Source organism: Lissotriton vulgaris, chromosome 4_1 (genome assembly GCF_964263255.1).
Source record: "Lissotriton vulgaris chromosome 4_1, aLisVul1.2, whole genome shotgun sequence".
Lineage (NCBI taxonomy): Eukaryota > Metazoa > Chordata > Amphibia > Caudata > Salamandridae > Lissotriton > Lissotriton vulgaris.
This window is the reverse complement of record NC_141691.1, coordinates 149,452,323-149,466,715: the sequence shown is the minus strand read 5'-3', so window position 1 is coordinate 149,466,715 and position 14,393 is coordinate 149,452,323.

Below are 14,393 nucleotides of genomic sequence, written 5' to 3'. Positions count from 1 at the left end.
GCCAGCTATGGGAGTGAAATTTGGGGCCATGTATCAACTGATGCTTTGCAGGTGGCTGAGAATGTTTTTCTTAAACGTCTTCTAGGAGTGCCTAGTGGAACATCAAATCTGGTGGTACACGAAGAATTGAAGTTGCCATTTATAGGGGATATTTTGGCTATGCGCCTAATGTTGTTCTGGCTTAATTGCGGGTTAAATAAAGATCTAGCTCTCAATCACCAGCTATTAAGAGAAATTATGAGCCTCGACCATATGACACGCATTGCATGGTTAAAATATATTAAGGACTGCTTTGAAGAGCTGGGTTGGCTGGACCTTGTTACAAACCCTGACTCTATTACATCAAAGGATGTGGAATTTGTACAGTATACTTTTACCACCTTAAAAGGGTTTGGTAGAGATTATACAGAAATGAGAAAATTGAGTGTCCGTAAACACATGGTGCTCAAAACATCTCCATCTATTGAGCCCTATCTATTGTGGCCACTTTCATCTCATGAACATTTTTTTTGGTCAGGTTTCAATTGGATTAGTTTCATTTGTTGCTTGCCACCCCAACAGGGAGCTGCAGAGGTCAGGTGTTAGCATCCTGTGGCTACGACAGAGTGTCTCCTCAGGATTTGCTACACTTTATGTTTTTTTGTAAATTTTATGAAGTACCTCACAGATATTTTTTGACACCTCTTTTAAAAAAGTTGAATTTTATCCAGGTCCGCCCAGCTGTGTTTTATTTACAATTGTTGAAACCAGAATGTGTATCTTTTATAGAAGGCTTTCTGAAATCTTCATTGAGATCTAGGATCTGTGTGGAGAGCTAGTAAATCTTTAATGTTGGTAGGCACCCCTCAATATATCCGCCTGATTATTTTTTGCACAAGATGTACATACTGCTGCTTTTTCTGTAGGATTAACTCCCTCTGTTTTTATTGTTTTTTATTGTATTGTACGGAACTGTGTAACTTTTATGGCTTTAACTTTAAAGCAGAATAAAGTATACTTTGATTTGATTTGATTTGTGTTGGTGCTGTCATTGGCAACTCAGGCTGGGGCAACTAGTGGTGCAAGCTGTAGTGGTCTCCTGACGAGGGCCCTGGCATTTTATTTCTCAGAAATTAGGCACTGGTTTTTTTCTTGTTTACATTTTTACCAATTTTGAAGACGACTGTGGTCTCTGAGACATCCCCTTTGGAATGGAAGAAAAATTCCAGAGATAGCTACAAGAAGTGCGTGCTATCAACGACGACCCGTATGATGAGGTGTTGAAGAATTTTAAAAATATCTACACTGAAGGAATAGTTGCACTGGATGGGGAAATGTAGTAGTAACAAAAGGAAATGCCCTTTCGCAAAAAGAGTTTGAGTGTGATGCAGCGGGGTCTACATAAAACCTTTGCTACCCGTCACCAATCCAGGAAATCTCTTATCATTTACTCCTCGGTGGGGCCCCGAACACTGCAGCTTCACATTCACACAATCCCTGGATCTAGTGGCAAGTAGACAGGCTGCAAGACATGCGGGGTACCTAATTAACCTACAAATTAAACATATACATTATATACATTTCGTTTAATCATTACCAGTTCAATCATCAAGGTACTCCGCTAATTTTGGTAGATGGACCAAACTAGTAGGAATCAGTTGATGGTGATTAGGTCCAGCTCAATCACAGTTTAAACCTTTAACATTTATTGTCATGACTTTTATTCTACAAACCACAGACTCAAGTTTATATCTCCATGAGACTTTTATCTTAACTCATATGCAAAGAAAATGAGATTACATTAGCTTTATTAATCAAAAGATTTAAGCATTCTTATTATACATTTTTTAAACATAGAAAGTTTTAGAGGAAAAACAGAAAATATTCATTACCTCTTGGCCATAGGGCGATGAAGAAAATGGTTCACCAGAGTATGAACTGTAGACCACAGAATGGTTTCACAAGCTGACTATCTGTCCCTCTAACCTCCTCGGATGATCCCTCTTGATATAAGATTTTCTTTCAAAGTCTCTTGCATCGTCTCAACTGATAGCATGTTGAGCTATGAAAAAGGAAATAGTTCCACACACATCTCATAGGCAAAAGCCTTCTTATACCCTACAACTAACTTTCTACACCCACATTCAAACATTTTAGGGGCTACAGTCACTCCTGATTGGTCCATTGGAGGGGTGGTGATGATCACCTCATTGTCCTCCTAGCTCAAACTAGTTAGTAAAATGTCTTTATTCAATCCAAAGCTTCTCATGATCTCATATAATTTTCACATTGGGTTTTGTACAGCACTTGCAACATTTCTCCGTTTCCATGTTGCCTTGTCCATCCATTCCCAGGGGCTTCAAAATAATTCCCTTGGCACAACTCCTGTAACAGGCCAGGCTGGCCTTGACATCTCTCACTCCGGACATAGGCCACACACTCGTGACTGCAAAGTCTCTTCTGACCATGCGCGGGGGCCATCTTTGTTTTTCGATGTGCAGTCGCGTTTACTCTCAATCACCTTCAGACAAAATCGACCAGGGCCTCATGTGAACTAGCACAAAAGTAAGCATACAAAAAATTAGATATAGAATTTAAGCCCTTATGTTTACTGCCCACCTTTCTAATTATCCGGGTTTGTTGTTACCTAGCAAAAAGTGACAAATAAAGCCTATTTTACTTACCATCTGCATTCTATGCCACAATATAAATCTACTACAAATACAGAAATACATGCAAGTTTAGTTCTAATTACATCACAATCTATATTACTTCACATCACATTTTATTAGTAAATTAGGTTTTTGCAACTTAGCAGTTAGTTTTCCGCGCGTAGTGTCTAAAATGCAGGATGCATTCGGTTGATTAATTTGCATGCTTCACACAGTTGGTATCATTTAGGTTACAAGGATGTCAATTTTGAAGGGGGTACAAAAATGTTTGTATTTCCCCTGCTCCATCAACTGGCAGTAGAAATGCAATAGAACAGCAAACCACTTTCATAAAATCATCCAACAGGCCCATCGAGGAAACAGAATCAAACCAGGATCTCTCTCTGTATCGTGAGAGAACAGTTAGAAAGAATCTTATAAAGACATAAAGGTATTATGCATATTCTGTTTTGTTTAATGTATGCCAGCAGCAAAGAACAGCAAACATGGAAGAAAAATATGGTTGACAAATATTGGGACCGTTTTTAGGTCTCGCTAGAGCCAGCGCATGCACTGATCTGGCGAGACATTTAGTAACTGGCTTTTGAAAGTGCTGCCAAAGGCTGTTGCCTGCCACCAGCGTGCGTTTACGCGTGCATGCACGCACCGCCATCTGTCTTTCCTCCGTTGTCACGGGTCATTAAAATGCGGTGCCCTCACTTTCGCCGCAGCGCTCTCACTTTCACCGCAACGGGCGCTCGTGCGTGCACCACTTTTGAGGCTGGAATTGTTTTTTTGCCTAGTGAGCTAGAAAGAGGCCAATGCTGCACTTCCAGCAGTCTTGCATTCCATATGAACCTCCAGAATAGAGGACTGAGCAATGCCAGGCTGTGCTTTTCTTTTACGAAAATTTTAATGCGAGCATTAGTATAACCATTGAAGAAAAAGATTGTATACAGGCGCACAAATTAGTGGTCATAGCAGAATAATCTAAGTACACTGGGTTTTATAACAGAATGTATAACATTTGGTGACGTAGCTACGGATCTGCAAGCCCACGTGCCAGAAAGAACAGACATTAGCAGGGCAATAGGTCGGACTTCAATGCAGTAAACAGACATATAATAACGCGGTTTGCACGCGGCTCATGCACTATGCTGCACTGCACAGTAAAGCAGGTCCTACAGGATTTGACGATGCGAGGAAAACGTGTCAACAAAGGTTTGCTTTTTGTAGAGAATGTATATAAGAGAGAAACAATTAAGTGTGATTACTAGGTGCACTTTTCAAATGGATAATATCCAATGGAAACACTTCATCCAAAGCGGAATGATAAACCAAACAGACACTAGCAGCCAGTGAGACAGTCGGACCAAAGCCCCACGCTGCCACATATTTAAGAATTGATTGAAATACGATCTCTCGCAGTTGTGCTGTCAGTCAAGTCGGGCCTGAAAATGAGATCCCTTCCCACAGCTAGATTGTAAAAGAGAAGGATATAACTGGGTTGCATTGGGGCCCGCACCGCTGTGGGCCCCGGTTATATGCACTCATGCTGGCTGTGCTGCCAGTGGCGTAACGTGGAGGGGGAGGCGGTTCCGCCTTGGGCGACACGATTTTTAGGGGCTGCGGCCTCCACCTGCTCTTACCTACCGTCTCGAGACGCAGTAGCATCGCATAATTCCAGTGGCGCCTAGTGTACGGTTCCAGGAAGTGGCCTCTAACACCACCCCAGCCCCACCTCACCCCCACCACCATCCTGGACTCAGACATATCTCTCAGCATCACACTCGCAAACCCATCCTGCTGGCCCGCTGTGCCAGCCCAGATTCTCTCTTCTCTGTGTTCACCCTGGCGCACTGTACTCTACACCAGTTACTCTCCAGCACTGTGCTGCATGATAGCTAGATCTGTGCTGCAAAATATCACCTGTCCACATCTTCCGGAGAACAAAACGGGATGCTAAACTCACGCAGAGGCACGGCTGGTCTTAAAAGGTTTTTATTCAGGGAAAAAAATCCAGAAAACCTTATGTTTTGAGTGAAAATGTTTATCAGGGATTTTTTCTTTTACAAAAAAGACAATTCATCCACAATAACGTTTTTTGGTGATTTGTGTTCACAGCCAAAATTTTGTAAAGCGGGCCAACTTAAAGAGCTTTGTCAACTGAGCAAAACGTCACAGAGTACATTTAAACTTCACACAGCCTTGATGAACAATGTCCAGAAGGCGGCCCTGCGACACCTGCAGGTTCAGGCCTCCAGATTGGGCACTGACTGGCCAGAACGTCATCTTCAAGGTCTCCCGGCTGGACACTGGTTGGCCACAGCTGCAGTATCAAGGTCTCCAGATTGAACATTAGCTGGCCACAGCTGCAGGTTCAAGGTTTCCAGGCTGACACTGGCTGGCCACATCTGCAGGTTCAAGGTCTCCAGATTGGACACTAGCTGGCCACAACTGCAGGTTCAACGTCTCCAGATTGGACATTAGCTGGCCACAACTGCAGGTTCAACGTTTTCAGATTGGACACTGGCTGGCCACATCTGCTGGTTCAATGTCTCAAGGTTGGATACTGGCTAGCTACATCTGCAGGTTCAACGATTCCAGATTGGACACTGTCTGATCACAACTGCAGGCTCAAGGCCTCCAGATTGGACAATGGCTGGCCACATCTGCAGATTCAAGTTACCCAGATTGGACACTGGCTAGCTACATCTGCAGGTTCAAGAATTCAAGAGTCATGGAGTAGATACAGTGACGGGTTGCAGCACAAGGTAAAGCCCAGATTTATGGTAGCACTTATTTAGCCAGGAGAGCATCGGTAAAGACAAACATGCCCAATCCACTTGAGCAGCTGGCATTTTTTTTCTTTGTCCCATTAAGCTTTCCCCATCTTTTTCATTTTTCTAATAGCTTACAGGGTCACAAATACCACGCCCCCCAGTGTCACCCTTGAGTGAGGAGACGCCACTTAGTCCCACCCTCAGCCTCATTAGCAGTATTTGTAAATGCTGTACACTGTTTAGTCAGTGGCCTTGGCCGCAGCACTACTGTTATCACACCTGCACCATTGTCCACTATCCCACCTCAGAGTACCGCTCTCTTTGTGAAACCACTGGCTCGCTGTGCTGTGTAGGATTGTGCTTTGCCTACTTTTCATTTGATCTGATTGAGTTTAAACTCTAAATGTATTAAATGTGTATGAGTTATTATTACAGTACATGAGTGATTATTGCAAGTGTTGTGTACGTACAACCCTTTGGATGGACATTCACGCTTTATTACTGTGAGTGGTTTTGTACTGTACCTAGACTCATCCACATATGCCACGTTTGCCTCTGCTTTGAAGTGTCCGCTCAAACCCACTAAGCGTAAAAGATGCTCAAGAGAACCTCACTTACTTTGCTGAGTATTTTGCGAACTGAGGGACATGGATTCTAAACCTTTACAGATTTATAGAGCTCAGTGGCTTGTGTATTCAACCACCACAGGTAACCAAGCCCGACAGCAGGTAATCCATTGAATTGTTTGGTAAGAAACCCACTCTTGCTAACGCCCTGCATATAGTTCAATGGAGACCGGAGGGAATAAGACCACACACTGGATTTATGCTGAAACAGAGCAAGGAAATACCTAAAAACACTAAATTGCCTCATGCTGTGATAGCTATGCACAGGCAGTTGTTGTCTTTGGGGTGAGATCCAAACACTACCTACGCTGGAGAACCGGCAGAGTACCACAACCCAGCATCTCTGGAAGATGAAGATGCAGCTGGAGCCAGTCGGGGGTATCAAGTGAACAACATCCACCCTCATAAGTCCACAGGAGGACTGCCATCTCTTGCAGGCACTCCCACAAAAAAAGAATTACTCTGGTGTGATGTGCAGCAAGCCAACAGCGTTCTATGTAATATTGGTATTTTTTAGGTGTCGCTAGGGCCAGCGCGTGTGCTGATCTGGCGAGACATTTAGTAGCTGGCTTTGTGAAGTGCTACCAAAAGGCTTTCTCCGGCCACCAGCGAGCAATTACACGTGCAGGCGCGCGCTTATGAGCACAGGCGCCATCTCGCGGGCACCTTTACAGCCGCGATTACTTTCACTCTCGCGGCGCCGCCATCTCCTTTTCCTCGCTCCGCTTCTCCCACACCTCAGAACGCGTCCCCTTTCACGGACGCGCGGCCCATTACATTTATGGCCGTGCGGCCAATGCTTGTTAATTTTTCGGTCCTTATTGAGGTGTTGGGTCTAACTGTTCATTATTGAAGTCACAGTCCTCCACCGTTGCTACATACATTGTGCTATCTGATGCTTCTGCTTCGGTTTCTGTATTCTATCAGCAAAATCATTTCCTTTAGCTACTTCATCCGTCAGCTTCTGGTTTGCTGCATAATTTATTATGGCTAATATTTTAGCAATAGCCAAGGCATTCAGTAATCTATCACCTCGCCATGCTCTATACACTCTGTCAAAAACATTCTTTTTTGTCATAATCTCCTAAAATCATGACCAACCCAAAAGCATACCGGTTCTCCTTATATGTTTACTTTAAAACCTTAGCTGATTTCACATGCTGTGATTAAAGGTACTAATTCTGCCGCTTGTGCTGATAAATGGGAATACAATTTGTTTCAACAACTGTCTGTAGTGTAAATATAGCCTAAGCTGCTCTTGTCTCTCCTGATGGCAATTGAAGACAGGACCTATCCACCCATACATCCGTTTCTATTTCTGCGCATTCAGTGTCAGACATATCAAACCTCTTCTTCGTCTGTTGCTGTGTCACTAAAACACAACTGTGTAATTCTGATGATATGTCGGTCAGGCAAGTGCATCAGTGTTGCTGTATTTAATGTTGTGCTGTATTTAATGTTGTGCATCTATGTAGTATCACATTGGAGGCAGCCAAGAATACATTAGCTCATGTTTAGGCTACTGAGCATTTGTGAAGTGTTGAGTCTTAGTCTGACTTAGGAGTGTATCTTACGAACATATACGTGAAGGGTATTTCCCAGCACTAAACTATCCCATTGTTCCACTGATAGAGCTGCTGCTCATAGGCACTTTGGTAAAGCTGCGACTACCAGATCTAATACGGTCGAGAGGTATGCAAAAGGTCTGTGATATCCTCCATGATTCTAAGCTAACACTGTTACTGCACACCTCTTTAATGCTTAAACTGAGAATTCCTTAGTATAATCAGGAATATCCAGAGGCGGGAGGCTACACAAACCTGTTTCAATGTCTGAAAGCACTGCTTTTAAGTTGGTGTACACAGTATTGGGTCTGAAATATCCTAGTGGGTCAGTTCCTACAGGAGCTTGGAGATCAGAGAGAAATTTGGTATTCATTGTCTACAAGTACCAGCCATCCCCAAGAAAGTCCCAACTTCAGTCTGTGGTTGGTATGGGATGGTGTAGAATGGCTCGTATTCTTTCAGGTGACCATCCTCTCACTCCTTCAGAAATCAACTGGCCTAAATAAGACACCTGTTTCCTGCAAAATTGGAATTTTTTTCAGGTGATGCTTTATGGTCGTGGGATTCGAGGAAGTTTAATAAAGTTTTTGTAGCCAGTGTACATTGCTCCTTTGTATCTGCTGCCAACATATGTGCATCCAAGTCATTCTATAACAATAGTGTGCTGGAAAAATGCTAACTACGTCACAACGAGCGAGTTAAAAAAAAGAATCAACATGGACTGTAAGTAACCGGTCAAAACGCAGAGCTTCTGTGGGTAATCAAGGTAAGGGCATTCACGTTGTAACGCATGCGTGGAAATGGCATGCGTTGCAACAGAATGCGTTGTAATATCATACAACCGTTTGCGAGCTGTTTCCTAACCTGGCGGCAATTTTTGTGGCGCTTCTATTTTTTCCTTGTCGACTGCTGTCTATCTCCAAGTAACATGGGCCTATGTAAGATGGCCGGGAGCAGGCACACAGTGGGCGCGCCAAAGGCAAGCCCGTCTGCGCTCTGGTCCCGGTCTGCTGAAGAGACTAGCTTACACTGCAGACCAACTAAATGTTTCCGCTTGTAATAGCTGCAACTTTGCATGTTCTATTGAGGCAAATACTAATGTTAGCAATGCCTGGCTCTCACGTAAAGCTAATAGCAACAGTGCCCCTAATCTCTTCTTAGCCCCTCTCTCACATGTATGTATTTTTTAGCACTACTCATAATAGTATTGGGTGGCAGAGCACATCAAATCACACACATTATATAAAGACAATGAATCATACATGTCTAAATCAGTCTATGGGAAATGTTAAATAAAACAATGTATAACTTTCTACAAGAACAAAACAACTAGAAGGCATTTATTCTATTCTTTTTTTTAACCTGGTCGTTCAGTTCTACATAATATCTTCTTGGTTTTATGTAAAATAAAATACAACGCTTTTTCATTATAACTTTACAACATGCCGCACAGCAGCCACACTGCTCTACACCATATCGTAAAAAAATTGGCAAAGCCAATAGCTGTGCTAAACACTTATAAGGTCCCAAAGGAGAGACCTATTGGCTATGCCAATGCTTGTTAAGTTCGGTGGTTTGGTCCTTAGAAGACTGTAAACTCCACAGCTTAGATCCGCTTCCTTCCCAGGACAGCCCCAGTCTTGAGGGTGGTCGAAAGGAATAACTCCCGACACATGAAAGTCATCGTGAGCGAGGGTCGGTGGGACTCTGGGGTGAAATAGTTGAACAATTAACGACAGATTCACAAATTGTTCCTCGGCTGAAGTAAATATCACAGATTAAAGAGAATGGATTGTACATTTCTTAATATTTTTAATCTTTTTGTGGATCCTGTTTAAATAAAATATATATATTTTAAACAGAGCAGCCAACCTAAACATCTCTCTTCTCGAAGGCCTGGCAGCCCACTCATTTGTCAGAATACAAACTCCTGGCTTGTAACTCTCTGTGCAAATCACACTACAAGAGAGAAACAAAGGGCCATATTATCAAGCAAGGGCAATACATTATCGCCACTTTTTATTGGCAGGAAACTGCCGCTAAAGCGGCGTTAATGTGCTTGATAATATGCCCTTGTAAATTTCCATAGAAGCCCAGGTTCTGGTGTTAACCTGGGCTTCTATGGGAATTCATAAGGCCATATTATCAAGCACATTAACACCGCTTTAGCGGCAGTTTCCTGTCGATAAAAGGCGGCGATAATGTATCATCCTTTCTTGATAATATGGCCCAAAGTCTGTTATGGGAGAGTTCAGCAGGAATAATGTTCCCCTCTGTGTGTTTAACAGAATATAAAGGACCGCAGGCTGATAGTTCACAAGTTCAAAGCATAGAAAGAATGTTCTGTGCCACATGAACCAGTGATTCATGGTAAAAGTTCTGAACATTGGCTCATGTGACTAATCAGCTGTCTTAATGATATCGTCCTGGAAATCATCGCACTTTGGTGTGAATGAGGCAACATCAACTCGAGCTTCACTCATGAGCCCCGCATCAAATGAGAAGCAGTTGGAGCAGATGAATGAATGAATGAATGAATGCATGAATGAATGAATGAATGAATCAAAATGAAAATAATTAAAGAAGGAAACAAAGTCAGACTTTAGTGCACTGGACATTTTCCAAACACAAGGGATCTTTGTAGCTGATATTGAGCCCATTGTTATGTTTCTAAAAGGCATAAATGTTTTTTGTATATGTTTGGCATCCATTATTAGTGGCTTTTACAAATGCAACAATTCATTTTACTGTCAACTTGTGATAAACCCGAGAGACAGCACAATTCCACCTTGAAAGGATATTTCTGCTGTTTACCTTTGATTCACTTTCTCCTGCCCACTTCTCTGGTTGGTGTGCTGGTGAGATCACTGAGGCGCGCTGCAGCCAATAGCGTAGCGGAGGACAGGGAAGTGCCCCGCTTCCCCCTTTTTTCCACTACAGTCTGCATATCTGATAAGAATATCTAGACGTAGGGTTTTTCAGTAAAAACAGGAAGATTGGCGCTCAGAATAGTACGCGTTGTGTTAGCTATGCTCGGAGTGTACACGGTGCTGCCAGGTCGGGGGAATTACCCTATAACCCCCGTGAGTGTGTGAGTCACAGAACCCACACCAGTAATGAGAAGACAGTCTCGGGCACGCGCAGTGAGGAAATGACAATGGTATAAATGTCTCGTGTAGATCAAATTGCTGCGGTAGACACCAGTGTATTCTTCAAAGTTATTTAATGATGCAACAACAAAAGAAAAACAACCAGCCTGCTTTTCTTTTGCTGTTGCATCATTAAATAACCATGAACAATACACTGGTGTCGACTGCAGCAATTTGATCTACACGAGACATTTATACCATTGTCACATACTGTATTCTCATATCTGATAAGAAGAAGCCATTGATGCACCACTGGGGTAGGGAGTCCATACCGGGCACAAAGGAATCTGGAGAGCACCATTGAGACAGAGTCCCTCGTACCATAAACACCCTTTCTTTGGCCCTCTGAAAAGTGATACATGTGTCTTGTAATCTTCTATACCAAGTTCATTCACACACGGGGACACCAACAGCATCGCAGCAACAGACACAGCTTGCTTCTCCACCTACTGCTGGCACATGCCCCCACCGGCTCAATAATCCAGAACATTGGAAGGTTGCCAGGAAGTGTGGGGAATACAATTAAATGATGCTGAAAATATGTTACTTGCATCACAAGATACAGTACATGACAAAACACAACTACCCCCTTACAAACAGTGAAACCAATAATTACATAATTAATTATAACACCCAAATAATAATAAATAATAAAACAAACAAATTAAGTCAAACATCCACCAACTCTCCGAAAGCCACACAAGTTTTGTCCTCACTCTTTAGATAAACTATCCACCAACTCATCATCCATTCGACACACATAGTCCGAAAGCCATTTGGGTTTACTTCTCACTCTTCTGCTATTGATAGCTCCATCAGCCTCATCTACCCCACTTCTGAACCCAACATCAATATTTTCAGGAGTCACACCTTCGGGACTATCATTAAACACCAAGTTCTCAGGGCCATCCTCATCAGCAAAACCCTACCATCTTCCAGGTTGACCTTCTCCATAGTTTTTTCTTCAGCAATCTCTTCAGGAATCACTTCCTTCAACACGTCCTCCTGTGCAACTACCATTCTCAACTCCTTCTACGCTTCCACCTGCGGGACCTCCATTCCGCACACCTTAACCTTCACCACGAGGATTGGCACCCATCATCTCACCTTCCAAATCCCACAACACATCCTTCTTACACTCAGGACCTTCGCCTTGCATGCCGCAGTCACTCTTCAAAATAGTTATCCTCTTACGATTCCACACCTTGCCCACTCTCAACTGAATAGCAATGCACAAAACCTTGATGACTCTCAACAGCTCAGAAAATGTACTTTCACCTTTCCTTACCTTCTATGATTTTTTATCCTTCACCCACATGTCTTTCTCGACCACCACTTCCTCAGCGTTTTTCTTTAAATCATATTGCTCGTTAAACTTTGAATGAGTATCAATAGTCCTCCTTCTAACATTTTCCATAGAAAAGTCTGAATTATATGCTTGCAACAGCAACTCCAGGTTACCTTTAGTAAGGGAGCCACTCCGAAAGCATCATCAGTAGTTGTCCTGTATGTCCATACTGTCTTCAAAAAATGTATTTTCCAATCCTCGCTCTTCCTAACTGCCAACTGCATCGCATTCTCAATCACTCAGTTCTGTCATTCTATTTAAACTAGGATTATAAAGTGAAGTAGTTCTGTGTTTAATGCCATCTCTTTCAAAATAACACTTAGTCTTACCCGGAGTAAACTGAACACCATTATCGCTTATGATTTGAACTGGCAATCCTTCATCTAAGAAAACCTTGTCCAGAAAAATCAACACTACATCAGTATGAAAATTGTCCACTATACTGACCACTGGCCATCTCAAGAAGATATCAATCAAACCAATAATCAACTTTTGTTTTCCCCCTACAAGACCCATTTTAGGAAGCTGTCTATTTATATAGAATACCAAAAAGAAGTGTACCTGGGAAAAACTCCAGGGATTCCTTATAAGTAGACGGGGTGTTGCTCTAGCCATCCTTAGGTGCTCTCTTATGGGGTAGTGTGGTCAAGCAGCCTTAGGCTTATCAGAGAGGACTGTTCTGCATGCACACAGTCAATAAATGATATACATGACTCAATAAGGAGATCCACACCAGTTTTTAAAAATAACACATATCTTTATATAAATGTAGGTACCAAGATCATTAAAATCAGGGAAGTACTTTTCGATTTAGAAATATTTATAGTTTTCAAAAGTCGAGAAGTCCCCAATATGCAAACCCATGATGGGCTTTGGATCTGGAGGGCCTGAGGACTAAGCATGGGCGGAAAATCCGTTACGCTCGCGGATTTTGCGGATTTTCGGTAAATTCGCAATCCGCGAGATTTGCGAATTTCCCGCAAAATCCGCAGATTCGCACGCAGCGGATTTTTTTTGCGGCGCGCGGCGTTGGTGATACAATTTTTGTGGCGCGCGGCGTTTATCATCGTTTGCCGAGTTGTTTTTCTCGATATTTTGCGAGTGCTGCGCCATTTTGGATCTTGCTGTGTGATCCCGCGGGAATTTGGCGAGCGCGATTACGTCATCGCGGCTTGCCAACTTGCACAGCGAGAGTTTGTCAACGCGAGTACGGCGAGATCACGTCTCGCGGTACTTCGCAATTGCGAGATTTGAGATGCGGCGAGCAGCAACAATCTCGCACAAGCGAAAATATAAAATTTGCAATTCTGCACAAGAAATCCACCAGCAAGCAGCATAAACCTTCTTTAAATGATGATTTTTATCTGAATAACTCCTTAGGTTGACATTTGCCTGCACTTTTTTAGCGAGGAGTCCATTTTGGGGAGGGGGGAGGGGGGGGAGGAAGGAAGTGCCCCACAGTCTTCAACTTCCTGTTCCTGTCCATCAGGCTCCTCCCAGTTCTTTGTCCATCTCCTGGTCACTTTTCATTTGGATCTGGAGCTGGAAGGATTACTTTTTGTGGATGCTGCTGGATATTTGGATTTGAGGCCTTTTTGACTTTCTTTGGATCACTGTTGGATTAGAAATTTTACAAGTAAGTTTGTTTGGGGCATTACAGTTGCTGCAACTAAAATTTTGGAATTTTCGATTTTTGGGCTGTTTTGGGGCCTTTTGCCCAGGGGTACTCAGTGGTGGGTGGACTGAGTCTTTCTGTGGGTTGTCTTGAACTTAAACATCATGGAGGGCATGGATGGAATGGGATTGTGCTGATTTTTCAGTGATTTTCGTTTTTTGGGGCTGTACTTGTGGCCTTTTCACCAGGGGTGTTTGAGTCTAGCATGGGCCTAGTCTTTCTGTGGGGTGTCTTGAACTTAAACATCATGAAGGGCATGGATGGAATGGGATTGTGCTGATTTTGCAGTGTTTTTCGATTTTTGGGGGTGTTCATGGGGAGGGACAGGCCATGTGGCTGGGGGCCATTTTGAGTGCTGCTACAGGCCCTGGCCATGTGCTGGGAGGCAAGTGGCCATTTTGAATGCAGGCATTGTTGTTAGGCCTGCAACCATTTTGCCTACTTTTCAACCTTTATGCCCAGGGGTAGTGAGTCTTGCATGGGCCTAGTATTTCTGTGGGTTGTCTTGAATTTAAACATCATGGAGGGCATGGATGGAATGGGATTGTGCTGATTTTTCAGTGATTTTCGTTTTTTGGGGCTGTACTTGTGGCCTTTTCACCAGGGGTATTTGAGTC